Source organism: Balaenoptera acutorostrata, chromosome X, assembly GCF_949987535.1.
Source record: "Balaenoptera acutorostrata chromosome X, mBalAcu1.1, whole genome shotgun sequence".
NCBI classification, from domain to species: Eukaryota; Metazoa; Chordata; class Mammalia; order Artiodactyla; family Balaenopteridae; genus Balaenoptera; species Balaenoptera acutorostrata.
This window is the reverse complement of record NC_080085.1, coordinates 116,347,923-116,367,659: the sequence shown is the minus strand read 5'-3', so window position 1 is coordinate 116,367,659 and position 19,737 is coordinate 116,347,923. Positions and strand designations below refer to the sequence as shown.

At 41.6% G+C, this 19,737-nt stretch overlaps 1 protein-coding gene across 1 annotated transcript in view; it reads left to right on the top strand.

Annotated features, from left to right (window-relative positions):
* Nucleotides 1-19,737, top strand: part of GPC3 (glypican 3) — a 430,336-nt gene that overhangs the window by 11,510 nt on the left and 399,089 nt on the right. The gene's annotated exons all lie outside the window — the stretch shown is intronic.

Below are 19,737 nucleotides of genomic sequence, written 5' to 3'. Positions count from 1 at the left end.
TCCATCTCTTTCCAGCCTGACCTCTTCCTCGCTGCCCAGTTCAGTATTTCCCAGTTTCCTGCTAGATATCTCCATCCAGAAGTTCTGCCAGTGCTTCACTTTCAACACAGTAGAAAATTAGTCCATCATTTTCTCTTCCTATCTGCACAAACCGGCCTCTCTCCAACATTCTGTATTTCTGGTGATAGCATCTCTGCTTGGGACCCAACTTGAAACCTTGAAATCATCTTTGACTTTTCTTTGTACACATCTCACATCCAAATTAAATGGCTAAGTCCTGCGAGTCTCCCTCCATCATGCCTCTCACTCTTATCCTGTTGACATGTGTGCCCTCTATTTAAGCATAACAGGCTGGCAACTCACTGCTGAAGGGACCCTGTGGTTGTCTGTCTCCAAGCCTCTGCTTACAGACCACCTGACTGTCTTCCTCTCATCAGTGCCTGCTGCCGTCTTACCCATTTTTCAAGGTGTCAGTGCAATGTCACCTTCTTCATGAATCACTTCATGTTTCCCCATGACTAGCTGTGATCCTTTCTCCCTTTGAACCCTGCTATCAGTGAACTTCTCCCATGGCCTTGGTTCTCCTTTGCTCTTGTAATGATTTATGTATTTTTTTCTTCTTACTGGAGCCTTGCTCGTTAAAGTGTGGCCCATGGGCCAGCAGCGTCAGCAGCATCTGGGAGCTTATAAGAAATGCAGAACCTTGGTTCAATCTGGGGTTTCGGCACAAAAAAAAAAAAAGCAGAATCTCTGGTGCCATCCAGATCTACTGAATCCGAATTTGTGTTTTTTAACAGCATTCCCCAGGTGATTTGTAGGCAAATGTAAACTCCTTGAGGGTAAGAACCTTGCATACTTAAGAGAGGGTCTTGCATATAATAGATCATTGTTCTTTTGATTTCTCAAGTTTGTGCTGTGCTTCAGCTGTTTATTCATTGATGTGGATGGGTGGGGTCGGGGAGGAAGGGAGGGTGGGAGGAGGGGGAAGGAGAGAGAGAGATTCAGAGAGTGTTGGGGGGAGAGGGAGAGGGAGAGAAGGAAGGAGCACAAGAAAGTGAGAATGGGTGGGCTAGAGAGAGCCTACGGGATCTTTGCTCATTTGCTAATAACTTCGTGACTAGTTTGAAAAACAGTCTGCGCTCCCCTAGATGGATAGAACCTCTAGTCTAGGCCTTGGCTTAATTTAATGTGGCCAGAGGCACATACGTCTTGAGATCATTTTGCTCTTACCCTAGGGAACTAATGGTTTCCCACATCCTCTTTTGCTGGCCGTTCTGAGGTGTGTCTTCTCTGGCCACCCCCAGAAGTCAGAGTGGAGCTCAGGAGGAGTTTCAAAGAGCCATGGGAGAACTGTGCTGAGTGTTTCAAATAGTCCCTTCTGTTTTCAGAAACAGATTTTCTGCTTTGTTTTCAAACTTCAAAGTCTGTTTCTGAAATAAAGGTTTATTTTCCCCCATGGAATTCTGAAGGTTTTATACAAGTGTTAATTTCGAAAACCCAAGTCATTTCTTGCCTTTGAAACTTCAGTACTGTGGGTCAATTTAATAACATTGCCTGAAGGTTCTTTTGGCCTTCAAAAGCTGTCAGATTGCCTTTTTGTTCTTTGAGAGGGTAAGGTTGCCTCATTCACAAAGCCTGAAGGTGATGTTGGAACCAACATTTATTCAATCATTTGGCGTCTTCCCCCACCCCTCAACAATATTCAGTTTTATTTTCAAGTTAGGTCCTAGTGGCCATGAGATGTTTTACCAACTAACAATTTTGGGAAGATTCCCCAAAAGCTCATCAGCATTTCATAGAGTAGTGATAAGAAGTAGCCCAAGTTACTCTGACCCCCATTCCGAGTGGGTGTTCTGTGCACAATCATCATGGCCCTTTTGGGGGATCAGGATACCTCCAGAGCTCCCAAGGGTCCTCCCTTCATCAGTCTGTTGGACTGCTCCCCACGTCTTCTCGTTTCGCCTTCCTCTTTTCCACCCTCACACTCTCTCAAGTGGTTATAGTTTAGAACAGAAGGTGTTTTATGGTTTGTTATATTTATTGAATGCTTTTGTGTTTCTTGTTCTCTTAAAAAAAATAGATGAGTGGAATGTTTGATATTTTCCTCTCTATTTTAAGTTGTGTTTCCTTTTCTTATAGGTCCTGATTTCCTTTTCTCCCCTCTCTTCCCCCATCTTCCTCTGCCTTCTCCACATCTGCTTGCCCTCAGTGATCCTGGAGAGAAAACAGGCTTTGCATTTCTGCCCACATATTTGGGTACCTGGTTACTTCTCTTGGGATATTGTGAAATTCAATTCCTTAGTTTGGAAATGAAGAGGTCTAAAATATGCACTGATGCATTTACATTCCACTTTCTAAGAACTCTGAGTATTTAAAAGGCTTTTTGTACAGATAGGACAAGGCTAAATATATCTGACTTGAATACCTCAGATCCTTGCAATGTAGTTTACATTCTCTCCCACTTTGTCATAATTCTCAATGAATGCAAATTGCATCTCTGTTCTTAGAAATCTCTTTTCTTACACTAAATGCCTTTCCTTTTTCTAAAGATAAGGGAGCCCCTTTGAAAGACTGCTACTGTGGGGTAGAACTGACACCTACCTTGTAGGCTAACCAAATTGTAGCCTGCTTTTCCCTGATGAAGTTATCACGTTTCAGGACATTGTTTCATTTGTAGGATTTTAGTGTCCTAGTTTCAAATTTGACTACAGGTTAGAGAGTGTATTCCAGTTGGAGTATTCCTTGGTATTTTTTTCTTTGTGTTTACACTTTGGGGATCTTTGGTTTGTCCTGTATCTATTATCTCTTCCAAGCTTGGCCAAGGTTGTTAGGTTATGCAGTTATGTATAAATATTTAACAAGATAAGTTAGACAAAATGTGCTTAAAGATACTTTAGCCCCTCCATCCCCCCACCTCCTCACTGCCCGGGCCCCAGCTCAGTTTTTGTGTGGACTCACAGATGGTTGCTTTATCTCAGATGTTTAGATTTGGAGGACATTCCTTTGCACTTTGCTTGATGGACACAGTGAAATGGAAGCTTTTCAGTCAATCTTGACTACCAAAATGGTAGCACCAAGTAACAGATAACGTTAGGGTCCTCTTCCTTTTTTTTTTTTTTTTTTTCTGACCAGTTATCCAAACTCCCCTAAGCCAGAGAGTTTTAAGTATGAGATTGTGTGTTTTTTAAGAAAATATTTTGGATAAAGACTAATGTTCTCAAGTCAGGAATAACAATTAGTACCATTCATTAATCAGGGGCATGTTTTGACTTTGAGTCCTGGCTAGGAAATATAAACTGTGAAAGTCACACGTATATATGAACCTCAGGCAAATTTATGACTTGCCAGCCTTTTAAGGTTAAATTCTTAACCCCAAATCGGGGCTGGCTTTCTATGTGGAGTTTGGCACATTCCTCTGGGCCACTGAACAGCCCCTTCCCTGAGCCCTTTGCTTAACAGCAGCTAATGGCCTAATGAGCAAGAAGGATTTCTGCCTCTTATCAGCTGCCTAAACAGCAACAGGAAGGCTGATATACAGAATATAGGTCAAAACCTGAGTTCTTGAACCAAAAAACTACAGGGTCAGTTGAAAACTCTGGATACGTGGCGTCTCTGTAGTCATCAATACCAGTCAGTAAAGGAACTGGACACTTGAGTTCAAACAAATAGTAATAGTTGTCAAAAGTATGAACAGTCTAATTAATTTTGCTAGTAGTTCTTTCCTTCTTTGTTTAGCTCTTCTATAAATAGCCTTCATATAGTCTTTAATGAGCTTTTAGTTTGCGCCTGGAGGTTGTTATGGTCATGTGGCCAGAGTGTCTGATTGTCAGATGGTGATGATGGAGGCAAGGGTATTTATATTCTGGCCCAGATTTTGGAAGGGGCTGCCAAATAAATGTAAATAGATATCTACTACTACTTTTATTTCTTTTTAAACTGAGTTTTTGAATAAATATGCACTCACTTGCCATGGAGTCAGAGAAACCTTGGTGCTTCTTCATACTGTACTCAGACCTTTTGAGTCATTGCTTGTTTCTTAGATCCACTTGGAATCCAGGCTCAGACTCGCATAGGATAAATATTTTAGGGTATTCTGTGCCCAATCGTAGTGAAAGCCCCTTGAGTTTCATCTTCTGCATTTGCATTTTTTCAGAGACAATAATGCAAACATTTTTTTCAGATTCTGTTCTGTTATTGAAAATCGTATTTACATAAACAGGCATTGTTGTGGCTTAGGGAAGAATGTGGGGTCCCATTCCTTAGCTCCTTGTATATCTTTGCTAAGGCTTGTTTAAATAGAAGTAATGACGCTTTAGTCTAAGCAGCTTTTCTCATTTAGGTAAGCAGGGCGGTTTGAAATTTCAGTTTACTAGATAATTGAGTTTCTTCTTCTTAATTATTTCAGGCATGCAGGTTGCTCTCTTGATAGTAAAGACCCTAAAAATCTAGTAATCTCCTCAGGCATCCATTTGGTAATAAAATCCTGTGCATTTTCAGGGGTTAATTTTCATGACAATTGTGCACCCCTCCCTACCCTCAACCCAACCTCCACCCTTGGAAAAATTCTGCTATCTTTTAGGGCTTTGGTCTTCTCACATTTGCAAAAGAACACTTAAAAAATATATAAGGATGACGCTGGAATTACTGGATCTAGAGGAAATTTAAATGTATTCAGATTCATGCTCATTACACAACTTTCATTTAGGGTTTTTAATAGCCGTGTCATATTTCTCAGAATATCATCTGCCTGGCTTTGCCAGGCTTGGTTTTCTGCCCTGAATGAAAAACTGAAGATCAGCAAAAGCGGAGCCTAACTATCCCCTATTCTATCCTTTTTCACAACAACAACAACAACAACAACAACAACAAAAACAAAAAACAAAGAAAGAAAGAAAAAGAAAAGAAAAAGAAAAAAAATTCTCAGAGGTCATCTGGTGTAGAGTGAGGTGGGGAAAAACGTTAAAAAAAAAACAACTCAGGCTGCCTTCACATCTGCTAGTCATTCCCACTGGTGTGACTTCAATTCAGCAAGTTTTTATTGAGCACCTGTGGTGGGGGCAGTGCTAATAATCATTAACATTTATTGAGCCAGGCGCTATGCTGAGCCCTTTATGGGCAACATCCCATTTAATCCTCACAATAGAACTACCAGGTGGGTGTTATTATTTCTCCCATTTTACAGATAAGCAAACCGAGGCTTACAGAAATTTAGTGACTTGTACAAGGTCAGATAGCTACAAAATGAATTAAATCCACTCAGTCTGGTTTCAGAACCAGGTTCCTAATCACTACTCTTGTGGTGGGCTCAGCATTTCTGGGGATTACTTCTGAAACCAGTTTTGAGAACCCAGTATGTGTGAGATGCTGGGGATTCGAAGAAAAAAACTCCACTCTCTCTGTTCTTGGCGGGGGAGGCAGACATGGAGACAGATGAGGACCATGCATGGAGGGTCTCCGTATCTGTTGAGGGGAAGGAGGAGGGCCTGGGAAGAGCGATGGCTTGAATCTGTGGGAATGCTGCATCCCAAATGCAGCTCAGCAGCCTGGGGTCACGGGCATTTGATTTTCCCGTTCAGTGAAGGTTATCGTCTCTGAGTTGAACTGCCTCAGTGACTGCATCACACTGTTTCCACCACTGCCCTAGTTGACTGTAGCCTCAGCTACCTTGAACCCCGCACTCCTTAGACATACATGCGCGGTCAGCAGGGTTTTGGGAGAATTGGCTCCATAGTTCCCATGTCATTTCTACTTTATTTCAGTTCTTTCTTGAAAAAATGTAAAAATTAAATGAGGCAGACATTCCCAAACCAAATTGCTGCAGTCTTGAGAGCTGGTGGCTTTCAGGAGGCAGGTCATATAATACTAGCAGCCCACGGGGAGATCCTGGATCCAGGCTTGGTTCTTTCAGCTTGATCTGGAGCCCTCCTGGCACTCCCTCTTGGAGCCCACACTGGGCTCTGGAGAGCTCTGTATCTGAATCACCCCCAGCTTGACAGGAGAATGAAGTTACTATTAGAAATTTTTGAGTTTTTCGGTGAAATCATGGGAATGGAAGGCAAATCCCCAAATTACCTGTTTGGGTAATTTATTTTTGTTTTTCATGGCTCCCAAAGAAAGCAAGGAGGAAAAAAGTCACTACTGAGCATCATTGAAAACTCTTTTATGTGTTGCATTAATGCAACTTAAAATTTCCTCAATTTTAGGAAACATTTGGTTCAGGGCATAGTGAATTCACCAACGTGTGTGTGTGTGTGTGTGTGTGTGTGTGCATCTGTGTGTGTTTGAAACAATATCCTTTAGTTTCCAGTCTCAGCTTACCCAAAACTCCTTGTGCCTCCAAATTTCTTATAGCTGCTTTGCAGTGGTTTGCTTGCCAATTCCCCTCCCATGCACTTTCTCCTTCATTAAATCTCTTCCACAGAAGGGGTTGCCACCAAGTCTAGACTTCAGTAACAGGCAGGAGGAGGGCCAATTAGTGAAGATTTTGATTCATATTACATGAGAGTGGGGGGAGGAGAAGGAGGAGGAAAATCTGTCCTTCTCAGTCCTTCAGATACTCAAGTTCTAACACAACAGTATGTTGAAGTTGTATAAAATTACTGGAGCATTTACACAGCTAGTCCCCAAGATGGCATAAATGCCACAGCACTAGAGCATGTCAGTGTAGACACTCAGATCAGCTGAAGGATAGGAAAAAGGAAAAGATCAATAACGTTGTTTCTCACTCAGGGATCAAGAGTGAGTGTTTGATTTTCTTTTGGTTGCATTTTGCTCAGGTGCAGTGTGTATGTTGTACTAACAAGGCAACTGACTCCCTTTTCCACAGGTCCCTATCATAGGGAAAGGGGAAAGATAGAATAGAGGGCACAGATTATTTACAGTGGCTGAGAAAGTAATTACAAGGTGCAATGGCTTGAAACTGAAATTTAGGTTAGCCATTAGAGCTGGGAGAAGCATCTTAACAGTAAGGGCAATTGGGCATCAGAAAGATTTGCCTGGGAGCTGGTTAAACAGCGTCTCCAGAAGTGCTGGAAGACTAGGGCAGGTACAATGTGAAGAGAAACTCCTACCAAATTCAGGGTTGGGCTGGAGGCCCAGACTGATAGGCATATTCCATTGCTGCCCAGCTCTCTTTGTGATTATTTGATTGCTAATAGCTTAAAATGCTTTTTTTCATGTATACAAAATACACCTAATTTATCAGGCTTAAGAAAACAAACATTTTTTTTGAATTTTATTTTATTTTTTATACAGCAGGTTCTCATTAGTTATCTATTTTATACACATCAGTGTATACATGTCAATCCCAAACTCCCAATTCATCCCATCACCGCCCCCGCCCCCCGGCCCCGCTTTCCCCCCTTGGTGTCCATACGTTGAAAACAAACACATTTGAGCAGCGAGAATGAGGCATTTGGATTAGTCTGAGCGCCCTCCTAACAGACTTTCTGGAATATGAACCAAGGACTGAGGCAATATTGTTATTTTTTGCTTCTGCAAGACTTCCGTTTCATAGTATGGGACTATGCTGTTAAAGTAGCATTTGGGCTTCGTCAATATGACTTTCTCAAGGCTGAGCATAGATAAAATTTGGTTTTGGCCCGTTTGATCTTTTTTTAATCTTTCCCTTTGACATCGCCCCTTGTCTGTATCCAGGTGTGCTGGGTTAACTCCCCCACCACACCCCCTCTTTCCTGTGCTCCAGGAAGCTCCCAGGTAAACTCTTTAGCCTTGAGGTATGAGGGAATTACTCAAGGAATGTTACGCTTTAAGACAACACCTGATGAAATTGCTTAACCAAGTAGTAACACCCATGATGAAACATTTAGACATTACTAGGCAGGTACTTACAGGTGGGAGAGGGAGGGTGTACTGGTTTCCTAGGGCTGCCATAACAAATTACCAGAAATTTGGTGGCTTAAAACAACTGAATTTATTATCTCACAGTTCTGGAGGCTAGAAGTACAAAATCAAGGTGTCAGCAGGGCTGCATTCCTGCCAAGGGCTTTAGGAGAATCCTTGCTGGCCTCTTCCAGCTTCTGTTGGCTCCAGGCCTTCCTTGGCTTGTGGCTGCATCACTCCAATGTCTGCCTCTGTCTTCACATGGCCTTCTAGTCTTCCTGTGTCTCTCCTCTGTGTGTCATTCATAAGGACATGTCATGGGATTTAGGGCTCACCTGGATTATCCAGGATGACCTCATCTTGAGATCCTTAATTTAATTACATCTGCAAGACCCTTTTTTTCCAAATAAGGTCACATTCACTGGTTCTAGGGGTTAGTACATGGACATAATCTTTTTGGGGGGCACCATTCAGTCCACTACAGAAGAGAACTTTCTGGGCCTCTTGAATCATACCAATTTACCAGAGCTCTCTAGTCTAAGGGGAACTTGTTCTAGGGAAGCTTAAAGTTGGTTATAAAATTTCAGTGTGTTTCCTGAAAGGGATGTGGGTGGCAACTGCTGTTAACCTACTTTCTAAATGGTTAAGTCAAGGACCTGGGGAGTGAAATGACTTACCTAGTCACTCTGGATCAGAAGAAGAGTTCTGAAACTGAATAGGCTACCGTATTATTATTCAGCATGGACTTTGTGTCTTTAACTCATGGCCTTATTGGACTTTTTTTCTTAAAAAAAATATTTTTCTAAACACTTTAGCCGTAAGAAGGCAATCGTTGCTTATTAGTCACTTGAAAAACCTTTTCACAGGACTTGTAGGGTCAAGGTGATGGTGTGCTTTCAGTCTACCGTAGCCTTCTACCTAGTCTTTGTGGTTTGCAGAAACATCAGGTACAGGGAGTTTTAGAAGCCAGAGACATCTGTGAAGCAAAAGACTGCCTTTTTAGGGTCAGGTATACTGAGTTTTAGGTACAACTGGCATGCAGAATGGTAAATATATAGTTGTCACAGATGAGACATTCTCTGAAGAAATACTGTCACACTTGTTTATGACAAAAGGACCAGTTCTAACATTTGTGGCAGTGACAGTCTTGGCGTGTAAAGAGATTAGTGAGTTAGAGTGTGGTCTTCATGGAAACGCAGAGAGAAAGGAACGTTGGAGGTCACCAGGCTCAGCATGCTACATAGTGCAGGAGTCCCTTTTGTGGTATCTCTGACATTGCTACCCAAATTATGCTTGAATGCCTCAAGACATAAGGAGCTTACTATCTATAGGAAGCAGGGTCTAACTGTTGAGTATTTGTTCATCCATTCAACGAGCATTAATTGAGTGTCTACTATATTCCGGGTACTATGCCATGTCAGGGAATACAAAGGTGGCCAAGATATTGTTCCTGCCTACAGAAACTTACAATTTAATGGTAGGGGTAATAAAAGTATAACAATAGCTATAAAAGCTAGATTGCAAAATGCAGTATTAGAAGTACAAAGTGTGCTGAAAATTCAGAGAGTTGACAGCTCCTGGGGTTTATTTGGTGGAGAGGGTACCTGGGGGAGGAGAGACAAACATTATGAAAGAGACACTTGAGAGAGACCTTATGGATGAGAAGGTTTTAATAGCTGAAGCTAGGGGAAGAGCACTCCTGGGACAGAAATAGCATGAACAAAATAGGGAAGCAGGAAATGAAGGCATGTGTTTGGGAAACATTAAATAGGAGTTTAATTCTCACAACCACCTGGAGAGGTAGGTGTTATTGTTCCCGTTTTATAGATAAGGAAGCTGAGGCTCAGAGATTCAGTAACTTGCCTAAGATCACGCAGTTGTTACGTGGTGGAGCTGGGACTCACAACCTGGTCTGATTCCAGAGTCCTTCCCTTTGCTGTTGCGTGCCATCCATCAGGAAGCTATCTGACATTAGTTGGCCTCTGGAGACAAAGGGGTATATAAAAGGGAATGTGGTTATTACATGGGGTGAAGCACTGAAAAGGCTGAGTTGTTGGTCTTTGCCTTGGCCTCATATCCATGTTCATGTATAGCTATTGTCGAGTGCTATTGACAGAGCCTTCTTAGAAGGACAGAGGCAGGTCCTTTGCTTCTTTTGTGTCCTCCCAATGCCTAGTCTAGAATGGGCTTAGTGACTATTGGTAGACCTATAGTTGGAAGCAGACTCTCAGACCTGAAATTGTCTGCAGGGTCATCTAGTCAGGCCCAGATCTGAAAAAGTATTTGGTAGAGTCACACAGCTGATTTGGTAGCAGAACAGATAATAACACTTTAGTCTTGGTAGGGAAGGGTTCTTTTTCCCCCCCGATGTGATTTCATACACAGGGGAAATGGCCTAGCACTTAGATTGGGCCTAGGGTGTTGAAATTCTCAGCTATGCTTCAGGTCTGCGTATTTGAACACTGTATCTGAAAAATAAAAATTATACATCTCCTAAAAGATGGGATCTCCACTACTTACCTGAGTAGAATAACGATTAGTGAAAGAGTGACTAGGGGGAGACAGGAAAATTGCCTTGGTTTAGTCCCTCTGGCAGAATTCTAAAAGATTCTTTATCCCGGGACTTCCCTGGTGGCGCAGTTGTTAAGAATCTGCCTGCCAATGCAGGGGACACGGGTTCGAGCCCTGGTCCGGGAAGATCCCACATGCTGTGGGGCAACTAAGCCCGTGCGCCACAACTACTGAGACCACACACCGCAACTACTGAAGCCCGCATGCCTAGAGCCCGTGCTCCACAGCAAGAGAAGCCACCGCAACGAAGAGTAGCCCCCGCTCGCTGCAACTAGAGAAAGCCCGCGTGCGGCAACGAAGACCCAACGCAGCCAAAAATAAATAAAAAAACAAATAAATAAATAAATAGATTCTTTATCCCAACTGGCATATCCTCCAACCCAATTCTGTTTTTATTAGGGTTTTTACCCTGTCTAAATAATGTGTGGGGGGGGGCGGGGTGGAGGGAAGAGAATAAGGGAGAAGAGGAGGTGAGAGAGAGCTCCATTTTGGGCTCTGAGGATTCTTTATTTTTCCTGGAATACTGTTCTTCTACGAGTTGCTCTATTAGCATCAATTAATCTGACCTGGTTCCTTTAAAACTGAACTCTCTTGAAGTTCTGGCATTGTTTCCAAGTCAAAGGGGAGGGCATCAAGCCCAAACGTCAGCGAGCCCCTTGAGATACAAAGATAAGTCAGTCAAGGGTCTTTCCCTCAAGGAACTTAAATCTAGCGAAGATAAGGCATGCAAATGTAACTATGATGCAAGTTAGAGAGTGTGAGAAGTGTCTTTATAAAGGCTGCGGAGTGCTATGGGAGTTCAAAGGACAGAAAGCTTGTGGAGTGCATCTCTGCCCCCGCGAACACTCTCTCCTGTGAGAATCCAATCCAAAGATAACTCAGAGTCAATTATACCTCAGTAAAGCTGGAAAAAAATGTAAAAAGACAACAAACAAAAAATAGCCGAAGATAACTAGGAATCATCTGGGGGCAGGGCTCACATAGCTCCTCCCCATCCGGCCCCAGCCACTTTTCACCAGCTCTCTTTTCCTTCTAGCCTTACCAGGTTCCTTGGCAATGCCTGTATATGCCACCCACTTTCACACCCCTGTGTCTTTGCTCCGTTTTTAAGAAGGAGAACGATGTGATCAGATATGTACTTTAGCAACGTCTCTCTCCGGCCTGGGTGGAAGAGAGGGTAGAGGCAGGAAGGCCAGTTTAGAGGCTGTAATAGTTTTCCAAGTGAAAAGAGGTGAGGTGATGAGGCAAGGATGGAAAGGAGGTGAATGATGAGGGATATTTAAAAAGCATAACCAGTAGGATTTAGTGACAGTTGGCTATAGGGGATGAGGGTGAATGAGGTGTCCAGAGTGACCTAGAAGTTTCTAGTTATTGATAGTTTGGGAGTCCATTTCCTGGACCAATCTGTGAACCCCAGGGCGGGGACTGTGTCCTGTTCATTACTGTATTCCTTGGGTTGGGCAGAGACCCTAGCACAAAGTAGGCATTCTGTAAATGTTGTATGAATGAATTGTTCACCACTTTGGAAGGCTGAATGTAATCAGTGAATTTGTGCTCCCAGAGCACATGTTTGACTGCTGGTTGGGAATGTGGTCCAGAAAGAACCTCTTTGTGGGAGAGTGTAGTGATCTAGGGATTCAACCTTTACTGGGCATGAAATGATATGCAGTTAATTGACAGTTGGCAGTAGAGATAAAGGTAATTCGTTCTTTAATTCTCAGGCTTAGAGAATGGCTTATCTCCAGGGTTGCTTTAAACTCCCAGTACTCCAATGTGGTAGCGACATTTTGGCCTGCCTTTTACAGAGGCAGAGTCTGTCGCGGCCCCAGGCATGATCTTTGATTTAAAGTCTGAGCTCGTGATACCCAGGTGTGCCCTCTGCAAGGTCATGTTCTTTCAGGCTAAATAACAGAAGGGTAACCTTCATCTGGGTTCCCTAAGACGATTTCTTCCACCAGCAATCCTCACTTTCCTCACTGGTTTCAAATGCAGCCATTTCTTTCATCTGTATTCCTATCTTGATTAGTAAGAAATTAATGAGCATGTAAGATTTGATTTAGATAATGATTAATTAGGGGAAAAGGCACCGTTCTAATAGCAAGTCACTGTTATATGCTAAGGAAATTAGTTAATATTTCTGGATGGCAAATTGACTTGTCCTCTGTTAAAAAAAAACCTTTTAGAAATGGTTGATAAGTTATTTTTTCATTCATTTGTAGAGCAACCTGCACTTAATCCTTTGGATAATTCTAATAGGCATCTATTATTTTCCCTATAAGTCATGAAGCAACCAGTTTTGGATATCATTCATTCCTTTGCATAATATTACTTTAATGATAATATTACATTATTGTTTTTAGCACAGCATACGTTCATTAGCAAAAAAATCTGCCATTCATAAAGCAGACCTGGGCAATAAAATGTGTGAAATCATCATACACACACACACACACACACACACACACACACACACACACACACACACGTATATATATGGAAAAGATTTCAATTTTCATTGTTACTGAGCCCTGACGATTTAGTCTCTTCTGTTGCTGTTTGAATATGTTCTATCTGCTTTTAGAAAAGTATAAGAATAAAGGTCTACATTAATATTTCTTCTGTTCTTTAGTGTGTTTTTAAATGTGATTTTTGACAATTTATAGTCATTAGCTAAAATTGCAGTGTAGTAAAATAACCAACATATAGAACATAATAAAGGTAATTGGAGAATCAGAGGGCTGGAAGTGACCTTGAGGGGTTATTTAGCTCACTTCCCAATTTCAAGCTGTAAGACTAATCTTCCTCAACAGCACCCTTCATCATTTTATGCCTCTGCTTGAGACTCAACAGTGGTTCTTTACTGTCCATGGAGTCAAGCCCATAGTCTTTTGCCTGCATTCAAGGCCCTTCAGACTCTGGCCCATCTTGCCTGATAAGCTAGCTATACCCCAGATTCTAGCTTCTCTCCAGGCAGGTTATTCTTGCCCCACTATTCCACAGGTGCCAAATGCATTTCACCCATTGGCCTTCTCATCTTTTACCGTGTAGCTCAAGCCCTACCTCCTCCCGGAAGTCTTCTTTGACCCCTAGAGCCTCTGGTGAGCATTTACTTATCTAGCAAATGTTGTCTATATTACATATTTGAAAATTCCGCTTTATTGAAATATAATTTATAAATAATAAAGTACACTCATTTTGAGTGAAGAATTTACTGAGTTTTGACAACTTTATATACCCATGTAACTACCACCTCAATTAAAATATAGACTATTTCTGTCACCTCAGAAAATATACTGCATATTTTGTCACCTAACCATATATCAGCTTTTACTGTTCTCTAGCTATTTTTGTGTGTGAAAGTCTGGTCTCTTAGCATGAATTTGTTTTTTGTTTATTTTAATTTTACTTAACATATATTGAATATTTACCTTGTACCAAGTAGGCTAAGAGCTTTACATGCATAATCTCACTCAGTCCTTGCAAACAGCTCTGCAAGGTAAGTGGTATTGATAATAGGGACGAAAAGGCATGTAGAGGTTAAGTAATCTACCCTTGGTTGCAAGCTAGTAAGTGGTGGGGCTAGGACTGAATTGTAAGCTACTTGACCAGAGGGACCATAAGTGTTTTGCCTACCATGATGCTGGCCTCCAGGCCGTTAATACTTACTGACTTGGAATAAAATCCAGTAGAACAGATACAATTAAACAGCCTCGTATATAGTGTTCACTATCCTCTTCCAATTTGGGACAGAGCTCAGGCCTGGAATGGGGTGTCCAGGTGAGTAGTGTGGTGCACCTGTGACTGCATGGCAGAGAGGAACTGAAGTCCCAGTCCTGGCGGAGGTGGCTAAGAGAAACCAGAAGCAGTCTAAAATGTCAAGTCCTTGAATGGAGCCAAAAAGAGTAAGAACTAGGCCCAAAGGAGAGAGTCTGTGTTACAGGTCAAGAAGGCAAGGCCACAGGTAGCCACACCTAAGAGATCCCCTCACACAAGAGTACACATCGGAGGGAGCTTTCGGTGGACCACCTGTGATTTAGCCTCTGGAAGGGAAAGCAACTGGTAAGGGTGCCCAGCTTGGATACACATGGGAATAATCCTCCAGAGAAAAGCTTCCATAACTCAAATATCCCTTCTCAGTTGTAAGACCCAGAACTGGACCCACTCTGCAAGCAAGACATTGTCTCAAAATAACTAGAAATAAATTACTTCATAGTTTCTTCAAGCGAAACATCTATTTGTGAATCTTCAAGATGTTTGGAAATTGATTTTTGTGGTATTTTAAAATATTTTTCCAAGATCAAAGCATACAGATGTAACATTTTCAGGGTCATCTGCCTCCACTCCTTCTTTTTAGATCAGACAGACAGAAAGTGTTCTTTCTGTGTTCTCAGTCTGCAGCCCTCATTAATGCACCACTACATGTACAGGGCTGGCTGAGAACGACGGGGCATCCCAAAGGAGATGAGAGTCATTCTCTGCTCTTCAGGAACTAAAAATCTAGGAGAGGAGATTATAGTATGAAGGCACTTTTTAATCCTCCAGAATAAATGGGAACTAGCAGCCCTGTAATGACTTCAGTTAATTTTTTTTTTTTTTTAGCATCTGGGAATGCAACTTATTAAGCCCTAAAGAGTTGAACCTTTCTGACTCATTCGAATAGTCAATTGCTAAGTCTTCTCCTTATCTCCATCCCAGGCTATAGTGCTTGTCTCTATTCCCATTTCCCAGCTGAATTCCATTTTTACAAAAAAAAAAAAATGTGAGCACCTCTTTGACGAGTGTGGTCTGTGATTACTTTTCCTTCCCATCTAATAAAGGAGCTATTTTCCCTTAACCTTCTTTTGTTCCTGACATACTTAAAGAATGCTTTGCTACTTACTATGTCTTTTGTAAGTTACATCTTATTTCTTGAATTGGCCTTTCTGCTTTTATTCACACAAGTATGTACCAGTTCTCAGTGTACCTCCTTAGTCATTTGCCCTCGGTTCTACTTTTTATTCATCCCACTTGGGATTTGGTTCCCAGAGTAATTCTTTGTTTTGTTGATGAGGATCCCCCTCTAAATTCTTTCTCTATTTCTTTCTGTTTTGTGTGTTCTTTCTGTCTTGTTTCTTTCATGGGCATGTTCATGCATTAAAATGGTTATATTTCATTTTTGTCATTTCATTTAGGTGTGTCTAGCTTTCCTGGCCCACTTTGTTCCTTATGCTATCATGTACTGAGGCTTATTTTAAGCTGGCCTGTGAGTTATATGAAATTTACTTAAAACAAAATGTTTTTCCCTTTGGCATTTATTTCTCTCCTTCCTGGTTTGGAAATCGTGAATTCTTATCAGTTTATAGATGTTTTATTTCCTCAAATCTATAGCTAACTCTTAGCCCCCAGATCAATTATACTGGTTTATTGATTAACCAGGCTGTGATAAGTTGGTGGGAGGATAAATATTGCTATATATACATTTCTTATATTTGGATATAACACGTACCTTTCTTCATGACATCTGACATGTTTTCCCATAAGTTCTCATTTGAGGTTTTAGCCCTTTAAAGATTTTGGCTAACTGAATTCCTGAGGTAGTAGGAGTTTATACAATGATGAGATTTGACCAACTCAGGGAAGGGGTACCCCTATGCATGCTCTAAGTTACTTCATGAATTATCATATTAAGGCAAACCAAACTGGCGTCATGGTCATTTAAAGAGTCATTCCTGGGCTTCTGTTGGTACATTGAGTGGCAGTTTGTTACCTTCTAAGATGTAAGCAACTCACAGCACTTCACAAAGAAAAGATCTGAGCCCTATTATTTTATAACTCCCACTAGCTAGAGCTGGTGGGAGTAAGAACAGTACTAACAGCCACCCTGCCAAATAAACCCTACCATTCTTGAAAACTGGAAATCATCACCAATGAAAATTTAGCAACACAAAGAATTTTATCTATAACATTTAATTTTATGAATGTATGCAAATACAGGTATTTTAAACACACTATTTAGGCATCAGTTTACTAAGAAAATAAATTGGTGTTTGGAAAGTACCTGCTATATAGGATTTTTCATATCTACACATGTGTTCCAACTACCCTTGTTTAAATCTAGATTAGCCACTTGTCCCCAAGGGGACTCTTTCCCTACTTGGTCCAATAAACTGAATCAGTTTCTACTTCTAGAATAGCATTACATTTTGTAACCTCATGTAGAAAGAACACAGTGAGCTAGAACTAGCTCTGTTTTTTTCTTTTTCTGAAGATAATCATAAAGCCTTTGAGCTTAGACCCTATTTAAAATTGGTTTAAGGCTTGTATATGAGATTGACATTTATAGGAGATAAATCTGAACTCTGTGTCTCCAGACCCCAAATTGTATTTTGACACATTAAACGTCACCTTTCCATCCAGTACTATAAACTGCAGTGCTGGGTTAGGTTTGGTGATACGTATTATCCATGCTCTCCTTTACTACTTTTGTCAGCAGCTCCCTTGAGGAGGAGGAAGTGGAGAGCTTGGAGTCAATACTGTGGACTTCAACAGTGATGTCATGTGAGGTTGAACTTGATGAATTTCATTCCTAAATTAAGAAAACTTGGATACATACATTAGGGCCATGATAACTGGAATTCCTAGGGAAATCAGAGATTGTAACAAAAATAAATTTTCTGGTAACTTAGGGCTAACTAGTTCCCCCCACCTTTTTTTTTTTTAAAAAAAAAAAACACCTCAGTCATTGAAAAGCTGTCTAAAATGTCTGAATATGCTTTCTAGCCTCACTTCAGTAAGATTTGATGTTTATTATGAAAGCTTACTTTGCCAAGGACTTTATGGAACTTTGGGGGTGTCCCCCCTTGGGGGGATAGCCCATATACATGTTTTGTCATCCTAGCTAACTATGTCGCTTTATCGCACCCAGTTATATGCACTAGGTATTCATCTCTGTTAACCCCTCTAGACAGTGCGCTCCTTGGGATAAGGACCACGTCTCTCTTGTTGAAAGCTGTACCTCTACCATGTAGCACAGTGCTTGGCACACAGAAGATATGTTAGACTGGGTCCTCTGAGAAGCAGATGCCAATATAGCACTAGATGTGCAAGAAGTTTCTTGGGGAAAACACTTGGGAAGGAAATGAGCCATTCGACTGTGGTGTAGGTCTGACCCCTGTGGAGGAGAGAGGGAAGGAAGGAAGGAAGGTTGAGTAGAGAGAATGTAAACTGCAGTATAGTTTTGTCAAGGTCAGTGGGGAGTCCTCAAGTCAAAATGCCTGTCAGCAAAGTCCTGTGTCTCACAGGACTTGGCATCTTTGCCATGCTCAGTCATTGGCTGGGAGCAGCCCCTAGGGATTGTGGCCTGGGCACAACATGGCGTTGAATTTAGAGCACAGCAGCTGGGACCGTTCATCAGTTACACTCCCTGCGGTAGGAGGTCTGAGATGCACATTTTCATGGCCACCACAGAAGAGCTCAACAAATGCTTATTGAAGGGAAAGTTTGAGTAAAACAGGAGTTACAGAAGAAGGAGATTGGACTTAAATATGCATTGAGCCCTAATATTTGCTAGTATTGGTAGAGGATATAAAATCTTGGGACTCTCCGTTGTTTCCCTCATTTCTCCTCAAATGTCACCTTATGAAAGAAGCCATCCCTGATTACCCTACATAAATAGAATCGTCCCTGCAATCACCACATTCCCTACCTACCTTACTTTGTTTTTTTTTAAATAATTATTTATTTATTTTATTTATGGCTGTGTTGGGTCTTCGTTTCTGTGCGAGGGCTTTCTCTAGTTGCGGCAAGCGGGGGCCACTCTTCATCACGGTGTGCGGGCCTCTCACTATCGCGGCCTCTCTTGTGGAGCACAGGCTCCAGACGTGCAGGCTCAGTAATTGTGGCTCACGGGCCCAGTTGCTCCGCGGCATGTGGGATCTTCCCAGACCAGGGCTCGAACCCGTGTCCCCTGCATTGGCAGGCAGATTCTCAACCACTGCGCCACCAGAGAAGCCCCTTACTTTGTTTTTTAAACATTAAAAAACAGCAGCTATATTGAGGTATAATTGACATACCATAAGCTATACATATTTTAAAGGTACAGTTTGATAAATTCGACATATGTTTACAGCCATGAAACAGTCATCACAATCAAAATAATGAACATATCTATCACTCCCCCAAATTTCCTCACTCTCACCCGCTGAACTGCTTCATCTCCGCCAACAACTGCTGAACTGCTTTCTGTCACCATAGATTAATTTTCACTTTCTAGATGGAACCATACAGTATGTAATTTTTAAAATTTGGCTTCTTTCACCGAGCATAATGTTTTTGGCGTTCATCCGTGTGGTGGCATGTATCAATAGTTTATTTCTTTTTATGGCTGAGTAGTATTCCATTGTGTGTATATACCACAGTTTGTTTTTGCTTCCTTACTTAGTTTTATTTTCTCTGTAGTACTTATCACTGCTTGACCTTACATATGTAGTTTGTTGTCTCCCAGAATATAAGCTCCACGAGGGCAGGGACTTTACAGACTGCTGTATCCACAGTGCTTGTCACATAGTGGATACCCAATAAAATATTTGTTGAATGACTCTCACCTACTCCCATGGCTTCAATTTTCTTTTATATGCTGATGACTTCCATGGATACAGAAGTGTGTTGAGTCACCAGCGAAGAGCTGAAAACAACAAAAAGTGTTTTTATTATGGGGAAACTTGGTAGATGATAATCATTAACTGAGATACAGAATACAGGAGACGTAACTTTGTGTGTGTTCATATGGGATATACTGAGTTCAGTTTGGGGTCTGCTGAATTTCAGATTCCCACAGAGTAGTTGAAAATGTGGGATTTTGGAGCTCAGAAGAAAGGTGAAGGTAGGATTAGAGAGTTCAGCAATCACAGGGGTTAGATAAGATCATTGGGGTTGGGTAGAGATGTAGAATGAGAAAGAGGGTCAACAACATTTATGTGATAGGCAGAAGAAGAGGAAGCAAGAAAAGATAGGTAAGAATAGCCATAGTGAGACTTCCCTGGTGGTCCAGCGGGTAAGACTCCATGCTCCCAATGCAGGGGGCCTGGGTTCTATCCCTGGTCGGGGAACTAGATCCCACCTGCATGCCACAACTAAGGGTCTGCATGCCGCAACTAAAAGATCCTGTGTGCAGCAGTGAAGATGCAGCGCAGCCGAAATAAATAAGTAAAATAAATAAATATTAAAAAAAATATATATAAAAGAATAGCCATAGCAGTGGGGGGGGGGTGTATGTGGGTATATGGGGTGTGTGTGGATAGGTTTAGTGAACTGGGTAGGTTCACTAAAGCAAGGAGGGGGGAGTGT